The sequence below is a fragment of the Antechinus flavipes genome, chromosome 5 (genome assembly GCF_016432865.1).
Source record: "Antechinus flavipes isolate AdamAnt ecotype Samford, QLD, Australia chromosome 5, AdamAnt_v2, whole genome shotgun sequence".
NCBI lineage: Eukaryota > Metazoa > Chordata > Mammalia > Dasyuromorphia > Dasyuridae > Antechinus > Antechinus flavipes.
Genome location: NC_067402.1, coordinates 124105096 through 124127664, shown reverse-complemented (window position 1 = coordinate 124127664; position 22569 = coordinate 124105096). Strand labels below are relative to the sequence as shown.

The window sequence follows — 22569 nt, the reverse complement described above, 5'->3', positions numbered from 1 at the left end:
TCATATGAAGTTATAATTATGGTACTGGCATCTTAGAAACTTTTGGAAAATATATGTTGCCTTCTGTTATCAAATTTAAGTTCCTTGAAAACAAAGACAAAAAATTGTCTTTGTATGAAAAACCTATCACATGGTAGACATTTGATAACTTATTGATTGTTACTTGTTGCTTGTTTGATTGAAAGGTTAATAAAGGAATATGAAAGAATGGTTGACTGATTGGCTGCTTGCTGGTGATATGGGTACCATGTCCTAGGTGATAATTCATTCAGTACAGTGCTCTCAAATATCTGCATTAGGTCATTCTTTAAGTTTCAGCCTGCATCAAATTCTTTAATACAAATCTTCATTTCCTAATGAATATTGTTAATCTCCCATTTTTACTACCTGTGACTTCAAATGTAATCACATTTGAAATTGTAAATACATGAATGCAAAAGATGGAACATGAAATGAAAGATTAAAATATTGTTACTTCAGGTTGTCTATGTGAATCACTTTTGGGGAAATCAGTAAATAGGGTCAAAGTGAAAAAGATCAGGGTTCAATCAAGAAAAGAATTAATGTTGGTGTGATTGTATTTTAAAATTTAGGTACAAGTGAATTTGGGGTAATAATAATTAGCAATAACTGTTGTATTTCTATGGCACTTTAAATTCTACACACATATTCTCATTTGATACCCACAACAATCCTGTGAAAAGTGTTGTTATCCCTACTTTACTGATGAGGAAACTGAGGCCCAGAGAGGTAAGATGGCTTGTCCAGAGTCATACATATAGAAGTCCTGTCTAAGGCAGCATTTGAATTCAGGTTTTATACTGTCTCCAAGTCCAAAATTCTATTCACTGAGTCACTTACCTGCCTAATTTTTTTCATAGACTGAATAATTTCTTTCCCATAGAAAATACTATATGTATGAAATAGTTTTGAGAGTAATAGATAATACTGTTTTAGAAAACTTTAAGAATATGGGAAATGGGCTCATATCACTTGAAAAAATTATAAAGCATTTAAGATAAAACAACAGTTCTTTGTGAGTGAATGCTTAATATGGCCTGGTCTTGTCTTTAAAATATGCTTGAACTTTCATTATTCAAATACAATAAAAATTTAAGCAGAGAGAGAAAAACCTCTGTCCCAGTTTGGACAAGATAACTTTGCTCCCAAATAGACATTGATTTCAGTACTGGGGTAAACATATATAGTATCATATACTTTTTTGTTGTTGTTGTTTTGTTTTTGTTTTTCACTGCCCATAGAGGTAATACAGAACTTTTTTTTTTCCTGGCTTTGATGTTTTGAAATAATAAACTACAGGTTAACATTGTAAGATTTTTCCTTAGCATTGACATATAATTTTGTAACTCAGCTAAATTAAAAAAAAAAAAACATAGTTGACTGTGCAACATTCTAGTAATTCCATGGAATACGCTCCTACTAAAATGATTGATTACTTATTCTGGGTTGGAAATCACATTTCTGTTTGGTTGTGAAAAGATCACTAGTATTAATTTCATATCCCATCACTAATATTTCCTAGATTTATGTCTTCAAAATCTATGAGTTTTAGTTTCTTTATCTCAAAGTTAGGACACTAATATTTATATTGCCTATTTCAAGCTTTTGTGAGGATCAGATGAGAAATTAATTTTAAAAGCCCTTTGTAAACTGTAAAGATCAATATAAAGTGAATTATAATTATTTATATTATAGAAAATTTTAAATATTTTATTGTCTTTTAATATTCACAAGATTTACAAGTTCCATAAGAAAATTCAGAAATGCATTTCAGGAATATACATATTGCATACACAGTCTACCATGGAAATACTTTAAAGTTAATATTATTAATAAACAATTACATGTATAAAGTTTAAATGGTAAAACTAGGTGATTAAGGAATGCTATGCTTTTTAATGGATTTTATTTATATATTTTGTTTTCATATGCTTAAATGTCCTTCACAACTTGTCTCTTCCCTCTGTCACTCAACCATTACTTATAACAAAGCATTTTTTAAAAAGTGACACTATTTGACAAAAATTGCTGGGAAAATTAGAAATTAGTATGGCAGAAACTAGGCATTGGCCCACACTTAACACCGTACACCAAGATAAGGTCAAAATGGGTTCATGACCTAGGTATAAAGAATGAGATTATAAATAAATTGGAAGAGCATAGGATAGTTTACTTCTCAGACTTATGGAAGAGGAAGGAATTTATGACCAAAGAAGAATTAAAGATCATTATTGATCACAAAATAGAAAAATTTGATTATATCAAACTGAAAAGTTTTTGTAGAAGCAAAACTAATGCAAACAAGATTAGAAGGGATGCAATAAACTGGGAAAACATTTTTATAGTCAAAGTTTCTGATAAAAACCTCATTTCTAAAATATATAGAGAATTGACTCTAATTTATAAGAAATCAAGCTATTCTCTAATTGATAAATGGTCAAAGGATATGAATAGACAATTCTTAGATGGAGAAATTGAAACTGTTTCTAGCCATATGAAAAGATGCTCCAAGTCATTATTAATCCGAGAAATGCAAATTAAGACAACTCTGAGATACCACTATACACCTGTCAGATTGGCTAGAATGGCAGGGAAAGATAATGTGGAATGTTGGAGGGGATGTGGGAAAACAGGGACACTAATACACTGTTGGTTGTGAATACATCCAGCCATTCTGGAGAGCCATTTGGAACTATGCCCAAAAAAGTTATCAAACTATGCATACCCTTTGATCTCTGGCTTATATCCCAAAGAAATCTTAAAGAGAGGAAAGGGACCCATAAGTGCAAGAATGTTTGTGGCAGGTCTCTTTGTAGTGGCCAGAAATTGGAAACTGAGTGGATGCCCATCAATTGGAGAATGGCTGAATAAACTGTGATATATGAATATTATGGAACATTATTGTTCGGTAAGAAATGACCAGCAGGATGATTTCAGAAAGGCCTGGAGAGACTTACAGGAATTGATGCTGAGTGAAATGAGCAGGACTGGGAAATCATTATATACTTCAACAACAATACTATATGATGATCAATTCTGATGGATGTGGCTCTCTTCAACAATGAGATGAACCAAATCAGTTCCAATAGAGCAGTAATGAATTGAACCAGCTACACCCAGCAAAAGAACTCTGGGAGATGACTATGAACCACTACATAGAATTCCCAATCCCTATATTTTTGTCTGCCTGAATTTTTTATTTCCTTCACAGGCTAATAGTAAGTATTTAGTACAAAAATTCAGTACACTATTTCAAAGTCCGATTCTTTTTGTACAGCAAAATAATGGTTTGGACATGTATACTTATATTGTATTTAATTTATACTTTAACATATTTAACATGTATTGGTCAACTGCCATCTGCGGGAGGGGATAGGGGAAAGGAGAGGGAAAATTGGAACAAAAGATTTGGCAACTGTCAATGCTGTAAAATTACCCATGCATATAATTTGTAAATAAAAAGCTATTAAAAAAAAAAAAGAGTGAGGAAGAGAAAAAAAAAAGTCAGTAAAACCTAATTTCAAAAGAAGATGGTATTATATTTTATGTTCCATGTCTATAGATTGGGAAGGGAGATCTTTTCTCATATATTTTCTTTGGGACCAAACGTTCTTCATTAATGACAGCATTCATCTTTTATTGTTTTGTGGTTGTTCCTTCTGTTTAAACTACTCTAATAATTGTATTCTTTGTTTTACTGGCTCTGCTTGCTTTTCTTTAAATCAGTTTGTTCAAGTCTTTTCATGCTTCTCTCTATTTACTTTTGTTATTTCTTAGAGAGCCATCATAGTTCATTACATTCAGCTACCACAATTTGTTTATCCGGTCCTTAACTGGTGGGAATCTAACTTTGTTTCTAGTGTTTTGTTGTGCTCATAAAGTACTACTACAAATATTTTGGTATAAGTTGCATCACCTATTATAATAGGAATTTTTAATATTTGACAGCATAATATATATAATAATGTTATTATACAAAATATTTTATATTTTATTATATATATCATATATTTACATATAATTATATAGTATCTTGTATATTATTTATATTTTATTTTTCATATTTTATTTTAATATGCTTTAACTTTCTTATTTTTGATTTGTTCTGTTTATATAAAAACAGCTAATTCCTTAAAGGAAAACTTTTTTGTTGTAAATTATTCCCATAACATAGAAGAGAAGCTTTCTATTTAGTTTGTTATCATTTGCTCAATATTTTTTAAGGATTCTATCTAATTCAACATTAGCTAGAATATACTGCAGAAGTGTAATGAGATATATTCCCAGGGACACTTAAATCCTTTGTAAGTCACTTGCTTAAACTTTATTATTGTCTACTTGAAGCTACTTTTCCCAATGTTGTTTATTGATCATAAAAAGATCAATTGACTTTTAGTCACATTAGAACCTATGCTATTAAAATATATTGCAGAATGACAATCAGATCACAGCATCTAAAATAATTTTCTGAGGCTGAACATTGCTTCCAGTATAATATAATTTCCTTGTGATCAGAGATTATTCTTCATTTTATTTTGTATATTTAATGCCTAATCCAGTGCTTTGCATAAAGAATGTTTTATAAATGGTGATTTAATTGAATTGAATTTAGCAATTTAATACTCTTAGCTGAAATGATTTAAAGAAAAAATATAGGAAAATTTTTATTCAGGAAGAATATGCCAAGGATTTGCCTATTTATTCTCTTATATATCCACTCCCATCCATTTATGAGTCATTTTAATCTTAAATTTTAGTTTTATTAAGACAGTATTAGCATTGTATTCTATTGCAAATATTGAGTAGATGGATAATGATTAGTGAAATGTGTGCTTATAGTAATAGGGCCTATTCAAGGGGCAAAAGGATAAATTTGGTGTAAACTGATGGGGATTCATTTAGATTAGGCACAACTGACAACAGACATCATCAGGAGAAGGTCAATAGCAGTGGTGTGGTCTTTCTCCCAGTAGGTTTCATTTAAAAATCTAATCCTGAAGCTTTTCCCCAACTCTCTTTCATGTCTAATCCCATTAAGATATTCTAATTTCACTGCAAACTGATACTATGATGAAGGTTACCAAACAAAGAAGTAGTCTTAAAGATGTATCCAATCTTCTAACAATTCTTAAGCATTTGAGAAATATGAGATTAGGTTCAAGACTTTTCAGTTGAATGTTTTGAGCCTTTATCACAAATACAACATCAAAATATTATCGGTTTTCTCCTCTTCCATACTGTGACTCTACAACCTCATTAAATTATGAAGGATGGATTCTGGAGTAACTTTTTGGATTTTAGAAATTTAGGTTGCTTTATTTGCAAGTGCTTTGCCTACATTTGTTTCATTAAAAACTGAATTAAATTTTAATTGTGGTTTATTATTAAGTGGGAAATTTTCAAGTACCTTGTCGTACACTAAATTGAATTTTGGTTGCCATAAACTGTTATTAAATTCCATCCTATATTTGCTATCCTATAATTGCTAAAATGAAAATTCAGCCACTCACGTAACCAAAAACTCCCCACAAAGTAAAACCAATTTGTTGATAATCCTTATTTTTTTTGTTTCTTGTTTTTCCCTCGTTGCTGTTAACTATTTTACTGTCAAAAGCTTTTGGAAGGACAAGCTGGGAAGAGAGAAAATATAAGATCAATTATTCATCAATATTTTAAAAGGTTATAGAAAAAAAAGGTTAACCAATTGCCAAAATGAAGTTTGTAATTGTTTGTGAATGTCCTTTATTAGATTCATTAATTTGTTGTCTTTTTTGTCTGATGTATTATTAATAACTAGTAATATGAATCTTAATTATAAAAAGCAGCAAAGTTTTTTGATTAAAAATAAAAAGCTAATTTTATTCTTATCTTAGTTGTAAAATTATGATGATAAACTATAGAAAAATAATATAATATGCAAAAATTTTGTTAAGAATTTGTAGTATTGGGGAACTAGTTAACTATTTTAAAATTTAAAAGAAATTAAAAGGTATATATGAAAATACTTCTTAAAATAAATACCTTCCTCCAAATTAAAGATTTAGGCCAAAATTTGTGATGCTTAGAGTCTGTATAAGATTTCTAAAAGATTCTCAAGGGAAGATTCACTCTCTAATCTCTTGGTCAAACATAGAGAGTGACAAGGAATGGTAGATTTATTTGAGAAGTTGGAAAGATAGAAGAGAAAAGGCTAAGAAGAGATTACGGTTCCCCCACTACACACAGTAGCAACAGTCATTATAAACTGTTTGTCATATCTCTTTGTATCTGCAACAACAACTCTAAATCTTTTCCAGTTCTATAGAGATAGCCATTGCTGCCACCATTGTCTCATGGGAGCAAAGGTGGTAAGGGAGACTGAGTGGCCTGGGAAAACTTAAATGAATTACTCTTTGTTAGAGAGTTATTTTTGTTTATTATAATCATTTCAATGAGAATATCTCTCTATTGAGAGTATTTTTCATGAAAATAAATGAAGGGAACATGCATCCTTTCATAAATTCTATATCAGACCACTTTGTCAGTCACACAAGTGACTACAGATGACACAAAATCCTGTTGGTTTTTATGTTTTTTTTTATTTAAAAAAAATTGACTCAATGAGGTACAATTTCATCAGATTTCTCCTACAAGTTGACTTTTAGGTATCCTATAAGATTGCTTGATAGAAAGAAATGTAGAAAAGATTATATTTGATGAATTTTGGACTGTTATCAAATAATGAGATACACACTCACTAAACAAGCAGTAACATTCACGTAGCATATCAAGCCTACAGACTAAAAAGAAGAGGATTGTGTAGAGATGTGATTGCACAAATACTGCAGTTTACAAATAACATTGTACTTATACCAAATCTCAGAATACTACTAAGCCTCTTGTGATATCCTTCCACTGATGCTGTTTGGGTGTAAATCATGGAATACTACAATTTCAAAAGAATCCAAATCCCTGTGACTCAAAAGGTAATGGAGAAATGTAGAGTAGATGGAAATAGGTTGCAGCCTACAATGCTAATTTGTGTGTAAATGATATAACAGATACCCTGTAACATTTTTTAAAAATCATTTAAAATATTCAGTCTCAATTTCTCATCTCTAAAGTAAAAGGGTTGAACTAAACAGTCACTAAGGTCTCTTCCAATTCTAAGTTCCATAATCTTATGATTCTTCTAAATCTAAATCCTTTTACCCTAAGTTTTATGGAACAAAGGAACCAAGTTTCATAGATATCTGTGCTTTAAAAAAAACTAATTAGAAGACTGGTGACAGAAGTTTTGGAGATATTTCAATTTAATTGATGAGAAGTCAGTGGAAATAGGCAAAAGGAAAAAAGGCAAAAATAGGCAAAAAAAATTTTCATAATAGACTATATTGTTAGGAAACTGGATAACTCCTGAAAGTCAAGCTCTTATAAAAGAGAAACAAAGCAACATATGATCAGATTTTAGATCTAATTTCCTGAGTATCTTTTAAAGAGGTGAAGAATTTTATTCATAAAATAAAAAAAAATCAAACTGATTGTTTCAAAGAGATCTTGGAGATTTGTTCTGAAAAAAATTAAATGACATTTTATAATTTTTGAGTGGGTATCTCCATGTCATAAAGAGGTTAGATATTCATAGTTAATAGTAAAAGTGTTTTGTGGTATAATCTAATAATATTGGAAGGATAGAAAATATCAAGAAGAGAAAGATGAACTGAATGAGAAAAAAAGAAAAAGACAGAAAGAGAAATAGAAAGATAAAGAGATATGAGAAAGATTAAAAGAGAAAATGAGAAAGACAAAATTATTTAACATTATTCAAAGGTTTAAATAGGGATAACGGTATAGAATTAGAAAAGACTTGTCCAAATAATGCAATATTTTAACTGCATTTTTAAAACTAGGATCATTAGACACCACAGTGGTCACTGCAGTGGAATTTACTGCTTTATTTATAAAGAGAAATTGGAATAAGTTATTCAATGATTTGTCCACTCTAAAAGAAGTACAAAAAGGATACTACTAGCCAAATTCCCTAAAACTTTAAATTGCTCCAAAAGAATAGGGGAAAACATCTGTGTTACTGTGATAGAAGCATGCCAGTCCTTTGCTGTATCACAATATACCCAAGAGACCTAAAAAAATTAGAGCTAGAAATGACCTTAGAGATTATATGACATAACCCACTCATGCCATATATAAGGATATGTAATTTTTCTTCTTATATAAGTGAATCTCATTATATGAAGGTACTCTTGGCCAATGAATCCACAACTACTTATGAAACACATTGTATTATAGCAGGGATAGAGCACTGGAGATCTAGAATGGAGATAGGAGACTAGAGAGTTCAGTCATTTTTCAATTATGTCCAACTCTTTTTGACTGACTCCTTTTGATTTTCTTGGTAAAGATACTGGAGTGGTTTGCCATTTCCTTCTCCAAATCATTTTTACAGATGAGGAACTGAGGCAAATAGGATTAAAGACTTGCCCCAAATTGCACACAGCTAAAAAATAACTGAGGCCAGATTTGAATTCACAGAAATGAGTCTTCTGGTTCCAAGTGCTCTGTCCACTGCACTACCTAGCTATGTTAAGAGGCACCTAGCTCTTGAGTCACTTACAAACTTTGTTTTTCACTATAGAAAACACTTATACATTCAAAATGTGTTTTACATAATTATGTCTTTGAATCATATTTTAAACAAAATATTGCCAGTATAAACTATAAATTACAGTTACTAGTTTTGAGTCTCATTTGTTGTATTTTAATTCTTTGGTATTTTGACAGTTAACCAGAATATTAAGTACCATGCTACTTGAGACAGAGATTATTATTGTGTATTGTATACCTCTTACATTTTGCATAGTGTCAGACAAAAACTATTTTCTCTAATAGGCACTTAAATCTTTGCTGAATTAACTTGAATTAAATTGAAAATAAAATCAACAAAAACTATTTTCTCTTATACGCAATCCCCAAACTTTCTAGATATTTAGAAATTTATTGCTTTTATTATTGTTTTGAAAAATCTAATTTGGCTTAAATTTGAAAGTATTTCTTTTATTTTTACCAGTATCAGGACTTTTCCTTTTGTACTCCTATTTCTTTCTCCCATTCCCATTTCACTGGCTAAAAGAATACCAATAAATTTCAGAGAGAGAAACTACTATGCCCATGCAGGAATAGGCCCATGTGCTTCGAGTAAGATATGATTATTTTATACAGACTCATTGTATAAATGAAATAATCCAAAGAATTTAGGTACCTCAAACAAATCCTAAGCATTAGAGCAGTAGTTGAAATGCTAGTCCTTTGACTCCCAGAGGTAGCACTATCCTAACAAGAAATGAATAGCAAACTGAGTATAATTTAAAAGACATATCTTATGTATATCAATTATTTTAGAGTACATAAACATAAATGAACAAAGCATACAAAAATATAAGACAAAATATCTGCTTTTCATGATATACAAGATATTAATTTTCATCCATCTTCCTCAGATTTCTATTAGGTCTTATAGAGTCACAGATTCCAGTGCTTATTCTTTTCAAATGACATTTTGAGTTTGGATTTAAGGGTTTCTCTCAGTAAATACATACAATGCAATGTGTTTTGAATCGAGACTCAGAAAATTAGGCTTGCAAAGAAGCAAATTATTTTTATATAAAAGAGCTGGCAAAAATGCATAGAACTTAAGCCATCAATAACCTTTCACATCTGTTTTCATAAGAAAACAGAAAAAGTCTAATTCACACGTTCATAATCATGCCTCTTCTTACACCCTTTACCCATTCTTATCTCCAATCTAAAAAAGGTTGAGTAAGATTGAGCTCAGCAGTGCACTTCAAGAAAATGTAGACTGTTACTTAGTGAACTATTCTGATTTTGGTGGGGAGTAAAGTGTTATTTATGTAAGATGATATCATTATTCATAATGACTAATGTATTCTATAGGTAATAGAGGTAACATCAGGAAATAGTCTTACAGAGATTTCTACTGTCTAATGTTTTACTAGGCTAAGGACCCATGCAATCTCTAATGCAATCTTACTGATATCCAGTATTTAAATCTTTTAAAATAGCTTACATACTGGAGCTCTGCTTAGTCAGAATATTGTCACTAGTAATAATCATTAAAATAGTTTCCAATATACAAATTTTGGTTTATTATATGTGATTATACCCTAAAGCAATTTCCAGTTAATCATTTTCATCATTTGACTCAACTCAATATCTTGTACATCATAAAAAACATATATATTGTTTTAAAATTTTGTGTCCTTTGTTCATTTGTGTTTATATACTCTAAATAATTGTTATATTATATATCTTAAGATCATCATTTACCCTCTGCTTTTTATAGACTAGTGACTTAATTTTTTTAATTGAATTGAATTGGTGAGAAATACTTGACTCTGTGTGTGTGTGTATTTGATTATGGACAGCTGGAAATTAACAACAACAACAAAACCCAATGACAAAAAACTCAGATTTTTTGTTAAAACTCTCGATTTGTCCCTCACCATAAGGCAGGTCAACCACCTGGCAACTTATTCAGGGCATTTAGAATATACATTTTTTCCTAGAAGTAAGTTAAATGTGTCAGGAAATTATAGGCTTAACCTACTTCTCTGCTAGATGTTCCTCTGCCTTTTCCCTGGTCAGGGTCAAGCTCTTATCTTTCGTCCCAGGAGGGAAAAATAGGGCATTAAAAAAGGTATGGTGCTTTATCGACTGTGCAACATATCTTTTCTGGTGCATATCTTTATTAGTTTCCTTTTTTTTAGATTTTAGCTTGAGCTGATGATTCTGAGCATTTGAAAATCATGTTCTTTCTTAATTGGCTATCTGAATCTTTTGAAGGAAAAACAGAGAGGGGAAACATATGGAAGTCATGAGGTGTAATGGAAATGGGGAATCAAGTGATATGAATTCTATTTCCAGATCAGACTCCAACTAATTTATAACTTCCTTAGACTGCAGTTACCTCAATAATAATTTAATAAACATTTATTAAGGACCTTATACATGCAGGACACTATCCTGCATCACCTCCGAAGTATATAAACATGAACTTTTTATGATACTAAAAAGGAACACCTACTCTCTTTTAGCTCTAAAAGTCTGTGAATTTATGAGTAATATTAAGCCTTTAAAATGCAGGTAGGGTGAGGGAAAGAGAAGGAATTGAATGGGATAACTCCTATTATTTTGAAAACTTTAATTCCATTTTCTGATTTTAAAGGTTAAAAACTGCTCCAGAGTATTTCTTCCATTTGTTCCTCTGCTTGACTGATAGTTAACATTTACATAGGCTTTAATTAAGTCAAGCACAATATATAGTAGATAACATAAGCATTAAGATCCCCATTTTATAGCTAAGGAAATTATTGAGTTAAGACAATTTCTTCTAATCACATAGCTAAATAAGGGAAAGGTAGAGGAAAGAAGGGAACAAGTATTTATTAAGTACGTATGATATTTCAGGCAATTTGCTAAGTACTTTACAAATATCTCATTTGATTATCTATTAGAAGCATGATTTAAATCCAGGTCTTCAAATTCTGAAAACCAATGGTTTTTTCATTATATCACACTGTATTTTTTTCTACTCTTTTTCTCTACCCAAACTTCTCCCTCTCTCAAATCTAAAGCAACCTAAACTAAAGGGGAAAGAACATGGTCTGGTTTGGGGTACATGATTGAAATTTCATATGTGAGTGTGTGGTTTGGGGGGAGGGATAGGAGAGAACTTTCCAGATTCTGTTATTCTCTTTTAAGTTCTGAGCCCTTTTTTATGATTGCTTATTTTTACATCATAAAAAAGCATTTATGAAGTGTTCATTTGACATGGTGTTAGAGTGTATACAAAGCAAAGCAAAGCAGACAATCCCTCAAGAGGCTCACAACCTAGCACAGCCAACACTGATAGAGTCAGACATATAATACCATTTGCCTCCATCTAGGTTTTCTGGAACTGGCAATTATATAGGACTTGCTGTTGGCCAACTGCATTTATATGACCTTCTTGGTCCAAATCAGCCATGGAAACCTGATTCCCCTAATTACAGCTAGTGGTGGGCAAAATTATTTATGAATGACTGAAAGAAAGATAGATTACTTTTCATCTGTGATTCTTAGTGTAATTATGACTTTCATAAAAGGGTTTTGAGGAATGAGAAAAAATATGATCACCACTAAGATTTAGACTAACTGTGTATCAAAAGATGCCTTTCAGGAAATGTGCTTCTAGTCAAACATACCACATCAAATAAGACTAGGAAGAACTATTTGAAAAATATTGTGAAAGAGGAAAAGAAAATCTTTGCAATCCTGAGAACAAATTAAAAGAATAAGAGGATCAGATTTAGTCAGTCTGTGGAGGAGAAATATAGGAATAAAGTTCCTATTATTAGTTTTATGGTTAAATTGTGAAAAATTATTTTGAATACAACAATGATCAGATAAATATGTGATCAGATATTCTGTTCAGATGGTAAAGAAGACCTGGAAAGCACTGTTGAGGGTGAATTGGAGAAGAAATAAAATAGGGGCTGAGATGACCAGGTATTCTAGGAAAGAAGAAACAAGGTTGTTGAGGTTTTTTCAAGAGAAGAAGGGTTGGATGTTAGAAATGAAAAGGAAAAAGAAACCTACTGCAGAAATTCAAGGCAAAGGTCATCAGCTGTAGAGAGGAATAAATATATGTTCTGTGGTGGTAAACATGCAGGAAAAGTTGGTCAGGTTGTCCTTTCTTCTCCAGTATGGATTAATGTCTTTTTAAGGCTTATCAGAGATTCAAGGTAATTTGCATGGCCTAATTATTACTTGGTAAGAAAATAAAAGTTGAAAAGAACTCCCAAACTTGGAGGGAAGGGGGGAAATGTTTGCACAATGGTTTTTTAAGGAGAGGTTGAATATGGGGACTATGAATTTGTTGTGATTTTTGACTCCATGATATTGTAGTGAAAAGACTGAGGACTGAACCTCATTGCTTCCACCAAGAAAATGAAACAGACTTTCCTCTCTCTCCCTCATTATGTAACTACTGCTCAGGTAACTCCTTTGCTGAAGCAGGATTGGTGGCATATTCAAATTTCAGGTGAATAAAAGTTTAAAGGGGTGCTTTAAAAAAAGATTTTCCTAATTACATGAAAAATCCATTTTTCACATTCAGTTTTTAAGTTCCAAATTCTCTTCCTCCCTTTGTCCTCTCTCCCATTCATTGAGAAAGCAAGCAAATTTATTTGCTTATGATGTGCAGTCATGCAAAACATATTTTCATATTGATTATATTATGGGAAAAAGCACAGACCAAATAAAAAACACCACAGAAAAATAAAGAAAATGAAAAAAGTATATATTGTTCTGCATTCAGACTCCATCAGTTCTTTCTCTGGAGGAAGATAACATTTTTCAACATGAGCTCTTCAGAATTGTCTTTGATCATTGTATTACTGAGAATATCTAAGTCATTCTTAGTTGATGATCATAAAATATTGCTGTTATTGTATGTTACAGGAGCAACCTGCTAGTGGCTGCTGAATGTTATGGGAGCCACCTGACAGTGACTATTGGGGATCCAATTTAGACCAGTAGAATGGATCCCTTCTCGTGAGAGGATGATAATGGTACAAGAAGACTGAGAGGCAGTTGCATTCTCTGACCTCTCTCCTCTTCCCTCTTGCCTCCAATTTATTTCCTTTCCAATCCACAAGCAACATCTGTGTTAGTAATGGATGATTTGCAATTCCTTCAGGGTTGTTATGATTCACAGCTGTGGGGGCTTTTAGAGAACCAATCTACCCTTTCTTTTTTTTTCTTCTTTACAATTCTAATCATTGCTTTGATTCTGCCCCCTGGAATAAATAAGCCCAATATTTTTCCACATGACACCCTTAAAATATTTGAAGACAACAATTAGATCCCCTATAAGCCTATTCTTCTACAAATTACACATTCCTCCTTTCTTCTTCCATCTTCTTCTGACATGGATTCAAGACCCTCCACCATCTTCATTGTCTCAGGAAGATTTAAACAGAATGCATACTATTGCCCTCAATTCTAACAGCTATTTAACAACAAAAAAAAAGTCTGCAAATGGCTGAAAAAGTTTTTTGTTGTTCTTTTTAAATACATGCATATATATATATATATATTTCCCCCATTATATGTTAAAACAATTTTTAACATTGAAGTTTTGAGCTCTAAATTCTATCCCTTCCTCCCTCCTCTGAGACAGTAAAGCAATTCAATATAGGTTATACATGTGTATTCATGTAAAGCATTTCCATAATTGTTATCTTGTACAAATAGATTAGAAGAGAGAAAGACATACAGACAGAGAAAGAGAGAGGTGGGGAGGGAAGGAGGGAGGAAAGGAAGGAGAGAAATAGTATGCTTCAATCAAGGAAAATATCCTTTTCTAACATGCAATTCTACAAAAAGACTCAACTTTTGCAGAATAAACATGTAACATATATCCAATCCAACCTACCCTTTCACATGGTCCTTAACAATTCTCCGTTTTTTTTGTTTTATGGGAACACAATTAATTTTCCCCCAGCAGCATAGTCAGTAAGTTTGTTCGATATTGTGAAACAGCTGTTATCTGAGTCTTCATGCAGAGGAATGCAAAAGCACTATCACCTCTGGATGGTTGTAGAGTGAGATATTATAGCAGGTGTTGAATCTTGTGAGACATTGTGGAGGCAAATTTTCTGACAAACAGAGAAGAGGCATTTTTCATAAGTCTTTCATCAGTCTCCTAGCTCATCCCTTTGATGTGTGGCCCATTTAATTACTCTGACTGAAAAGTCTTACCAGGTCATCTCTTCTCTCTTTCCTTCCCCATGGGTTACTGAAGAAACTCTCTTGGGAGGATCCTACTCACGAACAGCTCTCAAGCATTACTGCTTTTTTGTTTCTTGTTATTTCTTGTGTCTCTGTTCTGGCACCATTTGTTATGGGAGCAACCTGCTAGTGGCTGCTGGATGTTATGAGAGCCACCTGACAGTGGATTTTGGGGATCCAACTCAGATCAGCAGAATAGATCTCTTCATGTGAGAGGATGATAATGGTACAAGAAGACTGAGAGGCAGTATCATTTTCTGACCTCTCTCCTCTTCCCTCTTGTGTTCAATTTATTTCATTTCCAATCCACAAGCAACATCTGTGTTAGTAATGGTTGGTTTGCAATTCCTTCAGGGTTGTTATGATTCACAGCTGTGGGGGCTTTTAGAGAACCAATCTACCCTTTCTTTTTTTTCTTCTTTACAATTCTAATCATTGCTTTGATTCTGCCCCTGGAATAAATAAGCCCAATATTTTTCCACATGACACCCTTAAAATATTTGAAGACAACAATTAGATCCCCTATAAGCCTATTCTTCTACAAATTACACATTCCTCCTTTCTTCTTCCATCTTCTTCTGACATGGATTCAAGACCCTCCACCATCTTCATTGTCTCAGGAAGATTTAAACAGAATGCATACTATTGCCTCAATTCTAACAGCTATTTAACAACAAAAAAAAAGTCTGCAAATGGCTGAAAAAGTTTTTTGTTGTTCTTTTTAAATACATGCATATATATATATATATATTTCCCCCATTATATGTTAAAACAATTTTTAACATTGAAGTTTTGAGCTCTAAATTCTATCCCTTCCTCCCTCCTCTGAGACAGTAAAGCAATTCAATATAGGTTATACATGTGTATTCATGTAAAGCATTTCCATAATTGTTATCTTGTACAAATAGATTAGAAGAGAGAAAGACATACAGACAGAGAAAGAGAGAGGTGGGGAGGGAAGGAGGGAGGAAAGGAAGGAGAGAAATAGTATGCTTCAATCAAGGAAAATATCCTTTTCTAACATGCAATTCTACAAAAAGACTCAACTTTTGCAGAATAAACATGTAACATATATCCAATCCAACCTACCCTTTCACATGGTCCTTAACAATTCTCCGTTTTTTTTGTTTTATGGGAACACAATTAATTTTCCCCCAGCAGCATAGTCAGTAAGTTTGTTCGATATTGTGAAACAGCTGTTATCTGAGTCTTCATGCAGAGGAATGCAAAAGCACTATCACCTCTGGATGGTTGTAGAGTGAGATATTATAGCAGGTGTTGAATCTTGTGAGACATTGTGGAGGCAAATTTTCTGACAAACAGAGAAGAGGCATTTTTCATAAGTCTTTCATCAGTCTCCTAGCTCATCCCTTTGATGTGTGGCCCATTTAATTACTCTGACTGAAAAGTCTTACCAGGTCATCTCTTCTCTCTTTCCTTCCCCATGGGTTACTGAAGAAACTCTCTTGGGAGGATCCTACTCACGAACAGCTCTCAAGCATTACTGCTTTTTTGTTTCTTGTTATTTCTTGTGTCTCTGTTCTGGCACCATTTGTTATGGGAGCAACCTGCTAGTGGCTGCTGGATGTTATGAGAGCCACCTGACAGTGGATTTTGGGGATCCAACTCAGATCAGCAGAATAGATCTCTTCATGTGAGAGGATGATAATGGTACAAGGAGACTGAGAGGGGGTATCATTTTCTGACCTCTCTCCTCTTCCCTCTTGTGTTCAATTTATTTCATTTCCAATCCACAAGCAATATGTGTCAGAAATGGTTGGTTTGCAATTCCTTCAGGGTTGTTATGATTCACAGCTGTGGGGGCTTTTAGAGAACTGACCTGCCCCTTCACACTTAGATGTGATCCTTATACACAATTGTTAAGTTCACAATTGTGAACAACTCCTGTTCACTTCACTTTGCATTAGTTCATGTAATTCTTTCCAGGTTTTTTTGAAATCATCCCTCTCATCATTTCTTAAAGTAAAAAATTATTCCATCACAATCATATATCACAATTCTCCAGTTGATGGACATTTCAATTTCCAAAGAGAGCTGCCATCACAAAGAGAGTTGCTATAAATATTTTTGTACAAATAGGTCCTTTTCCATTTTTAGTCTCTTTAAGAAATAGACCTTGTACTGATATTGCTAGGTCAAAGAGTATGCATAGTTTTAGAACTCATTGGACATAGTTCTAAATTGCTCTCCAGAATGGTGGGATCAGTTCACAACTCCACCAATACTGCATTAGCATCTAAAAGGGTGCTTTTTAAAGTTTTAAGTTAATGACTATGCTTTTGCTCTACTTGCTTCCCATGAGACTATTTACTTTTTGTTAGTGTGGTCGCTAGAAGATGTGCTTGGGCCTGAAGAAATCTTTGGGCCCAAGTGGTAATTGATAGCCACTCTGTAAAAACAGAGATAAGGAAAGGGGATTGAAAATAGTATTTTAAAAGGACTTGGGGAATTGTTCATAAATTTTAGTTACTGTGTCATTCTATTCTCCAATAGGACTAATAATCCAAATATGACTACATTTACTTTTTGGAGAAAACATCACTGTATCTAATATTCTCTCAAGAAATGAATTTACTTTTCCTGACTGATAAATGGTTAAGCGATATGAACAGGCAGTTTTCAGATGTAGGAATTAAAGTTATTTCGGATCATATGAAAAAAATGCTCTAAATTATTATTGATTAGAGAAATGCAAATTAAAACAATTCTGAGGTACTATCTCATACTTATCAGATTGGCTAGATGGTAGGAAAAGATAATGATAAATGTTGGAGGGGATGTGGGAAAACTGAGACACTAATACATTGTTGATGGAGTTGTGAAATGATCCAGTCATTCTGGGGAGTAATTTGTAATTATGCCCAAAGGGCTATAAAACTGTGCAAATCCTTTGATCCAGCAATAGCACTTCTAGATCTGTATCCCAACAAAATTATGAAAAATGGAAAAAGACCCACATGTATAAGCATATTTATAGGAGCTTTTTTTGTGGTAGCAAAGAATTGGAAATTGCAGCAATGCCCATCAATTAGGAATGGTTGAACAAATTGTGATAATGAATATAATGGAATACTATTATTTTATAACAAATGATGAACAGACAGATTTCAGAAAAATCAGGAAAGACTTATATGAACTGATGCTGAGTGAAGTGAGCAGAACCAGGAGAACATTGTACACAGTAATAGCAACATTGTGTGATAGGCTTACCTCTTCTCAACAATGTATTAATCTAAGACAATTCCAAAAGACCAGTGATTGATAGAAAATAGTATCCACATTCAAAGAAAGAATTATGGAGTTTGAATGCAGATTGAAGCATAGTATTTTTACTTCTTTTTCATGTTTTTTTTTTCCTTTTGTTCTGATTCACAATATGGCTAATGTGGAAATATATTTAACACTGTTGTGGTACATATATATAACCTATATTGTGTGGTTTGTTGTCTTGGTGGATGGGGGGAGAGATGCAGGAAGAAAAAATTGGCCCTTAAAATCTTACAAAAATGAATGTTGTAGGGCAGCTAGATGGTGCAATGGATAGAGAGCTCCAGTCCTGAAGTCGACAGCCTGAGGTCAAATGTAACTCCACACATTTATCACTAGCTGTGTGATCCTGGTGAAGTCACTTAATCCCAATTGCCTTTCAAAAAATTAACGTTGAAAACTATCTTTACATGAAATTGGAAAAAATATAAAATACTATTGAGTGCAAAAATAAATAAATAAAGAGTAATGGCGGGGGAGAGAAGAAATTAATTTATTCAAGGGGTTCCTAGGCTATGTTACTTCTCTCAGACTGGAGGCATATGGATAGGTAGATAGGTAATGGCTGATTCCTACAAACATTGGCACACTTTACTTCATATTCTGAGATAATTTATTCATAATATCTTTATTATTCAAAGCCAATAATAATGTTTTCTTTGGTAGGGCTAAATAAATTATTTTTGTTAAAACTTTAAGATTGGGCCAACAATTAGGTAATTTTAAATTTATCTCCAAATATATATGACTGAACAGGAAATTTCCATGGACTGGTATTTATAGTCAGAATCAGTACAGTGGATGGGGCAATTTGATACTGGTGGCTAACTAAATCTCCACACTCTTAACTGGTTCAGAACATGGTCCTGAAGGAAGAATTAAATCACAATATTGTTTAACATATTTAACTCCTTTACAAAGTATTTGTAGTTTTCATCCACATTCTTTTTCAAGGACATTCTGATGAGTCTAATAAATGGACAATGACTTTACTCTCAAATACAGACAGAACTCCTCTCCATCCTAGTGAACCTCCTCTTTGCCTCTTAAACAATGCACATTTTCATTTAATTTTTTTGGTTTCCTCATTCTCCTCTATTGAAGATTTATGCTTCAATTGCAAAGATCTTACCATATCTAATGATTTTGAAAATAAAATGTATATTGCATGTGTGACTTTTACCCAACTAATGATTTTTTTTTTAACTTCAGAGAAATACTTAGTTTCTGCTTTAACCCCTCACCTTTTTTCTGTGGGTATCTTTCTAACCTAGGCTTAATTACTGAATGGGCATTGCCTCAGTCAAACTGAGATCTGTTAAAGACTTTAGCTTAAAAAGGCCAAGGTCTCCCATTGCATCCACGGTCATCTCCTGGTCTATATCTTGCCACTAGACCCAGTGGCAGATTGTCTTGGAGGAGTAAGTGAGACTGGTGACTTTGCATAGTCCTGTCTCACTTAAATCAAATTCACTTGCATGTCACGGTATCACCTCTCTGATGTCATGGTCCTCTTTTAGAAAGAAGGACAAATACAACAATAACCATCCTGTTTAAGTTAAGAGATTTTGATTTCAAAAATTAAAGAAGTGGTGAAAGGAAATAAAGATTTTTGAAAATCCATTTTCTCCAATAAATATTTCACTTAAATGTGCACCTATACATTATGGCTCATATATAACAATCAATCAACAAGGATTTATTAACCATTTATGTACCAAGCTCTATATTAGGCACTAATCACATGAATCTAAAACACATAGCCTTTAGGTTCATTATACAAGCTTCAAAATTGACTTTTTCCTCAAAAAATTTTAGTAAATCATGTTCAATCTTTGAAATCAGAAAATATTTAGATTTAATATTATATTAAATGGAATTTATTTATATTTATTTTTATCTATTTCATATTTACTTATCTGTTTGCATGTTGTACCCATTCTTCCTGTCCTTAGACTGTCAGCTTCTTGAGAGTAAAGACTTTATAATTTTTGTCTTTCTATGTGCAGAGTCCAGCACAGTGCTGGACACATAAGAGGTACTTATTATATGCATGCTGAATTAAATTGCAATAAATCACTCACAAATAATAGAGTAATAATAATATTAGACATTCCCATAGGCTTTAAGGATTATAAAGCCCTTTCAATCTATTTTTCTCTCCCTTACCTGTCTAACTCTATTAAATTGCATTGCAGATTTTAGTAAAAGAAATAGCCCAGATAGTACCAGTAAAAATTGCCTATGCATGTATTATGATTTTGATCATAGTCAATGTATCACAATAATTAATTCTGTGTGTCATCTTTCTGGCTGTCTCAGATGAGATATGGAGAAATAAATGGTTATATATCTATATATATATATATATTTTTAAGACCTTGCTTTTCTGCCAAAGAAATGAAAGCTTACATTATCTCAGTAATTCCACTGAGGAAAGAACAGCCAAGCATCACCTTGCCCATTTAACAATTGGAAAATCAAGATTGAAAAAAAAAAAAACAAAAAATTTGTAAAGACATGTACAAGAAACATGTGACTGGAAGGCAAAGCAATGGAATTTTAAACAAATATACAAGAAATATCTAAGAGATTGCTTGTACTCTAATAATCTGTAGAGGCCATAGACTTATTCAGAGCCAATCAGATGCAATAAAAAAAAATTCCGCCTCTCTATTTTTAAACAAATTAAATAGTATTTATTAAGTGCCTATTATGTAATCTTTATACTGTTCTAAGTATTGTGGATACAAAGTCAATAACAAAATAGTCCTTGTCTTCAAAGAGCTTACATTCTATTGGGGGAATGTAACATATATACAGATAAGTGAATATAAAGTGTATGCAAAGTTATGCAAATGACTTCTCAAGCAGATTAATTACAGCTAAGTGAACAAGAAAGATTGCTCATGAACTATGATTTAAACAGAACACAAGACTTAGGGTCACTGATGAGGAGATAATGTATTTTTGACAGGGAATGCAACTTAAACAAAGGAAAAGGTCAGAGATGGAATGTCTGTCATAGAGAATTACTCATTCTGTGGTGTCAAACTCAGGGTCCATGAAGCTACACACAGCCCATAAAAACTTCCAATTGCAGTCAGATCTAGATTAAAGTAGTGGAGAAATGTCTAAAAAAAATTTTTAAAATATAATACAACATGGATAACATTAATTTATGGTTTTCTAAGTCAATATATAGCAATAGAGTTCTAGTTCAATTTAGCATTATGTTACTAATGAGTCAATTCTACTACAAGATATTATATATGCAAGAAAAATCGTCATATGAATTAAAGTGCAAAAGTAAATGGGTTGTATACTACGGGCTCTTGTTATGTCAGACTGAGGATTTGTACTTTAAGGTAAGGAACTGACAGAGTATGGTATAGTAGGAAGAGAATAAGACAAGAAATCAGGTAAAATATGGGTTCAAATCCTTCCTCTGATCACTATTAATTATGTAACTATGAGCAAAGTACTTTATCTTTTGAAATCTCAATTTCCTCATCATCCATTCACAAACATTTTTTCACTTGAATATCTTCCTTAAATCTTAATCTTAAACTTGACGTACATTACTTTCCTTATTCCACTGCCTTTTTAAACAAAATTTTTCTTGCAATTAATGAAAAGCATCATTTTTATAATTAGTCACAAATCATTACAATACAACCTCCTAAATTGATTATTCCAAGACTGGAATCCTTTTCATGCATCAGCAATTTCTCAATATCCAAGAAAGTCTGATAGAATAAAAGCATTTTGCCAAATTCTGCTGTTATTTATAGTCATAAAGCTTTTTTAATCAAATGAAGCAAGGAAATAAATACATATATTCTTACACAGGCCAAGTTTGGTAAAGCATGAAACCCCTAAAATAGAAAACTATGTCAGAGTTCCTCCTGACATTCTCTTGCCAGGGCAAAGTCTATGATCATATAAAATCCTAAGCTTGGCACCTAGCCTTTTCTGCCAGCTGGCAGCTTACAGCTGATGAATGGTCTAACCCCCTTTCACATAACCATTGCACAAGTATTAAATGAATTTCCTTTGAACTCTGCATCCTTGTGGCTGATAAAACAATGTAAGTCCCAAGAAGAAGCCTTCTTGTACTTGACCAAGAATACAATACTTTATTAATCAGTTTTCCCCCAAGAAAAAATGAGCATCAAAAAGGGTTTTTGCATTTCTCTAAGACAAGAAGCACAACGTTTGTGTGTGTGTAGATATGTTTATATCTACATTTATACATATGTATTTATGTAATTAATCATGAGGTTGAAACTGGCTCTGTGATTTAATTGATATAAGAAACTCTCTTTACCAAGACAGGTCAGCCACTCTGTGCAACCTATAATTTAAGAGCATTGCCAAAGGTACTTGGAGCATAAGTGATTTGCCCAAAGA

The 22569-nt window shown here is 32.6% G+C and overlaps 1 protein-coding gene across 2 annotated transcripts in view; it reads left to right on the top strand.

Moving 5' to 3' along the window:
- CPED1 (cadherin like and PC-esterase domain containing 1) overlaps positions 1-22569 on the top strand; it is a 394281-nt gene that overhangs the window by 211575 nt on the left and 160137 nt on the right. The gene's annotated exons all lie outside the window — the stretch shown is intronic.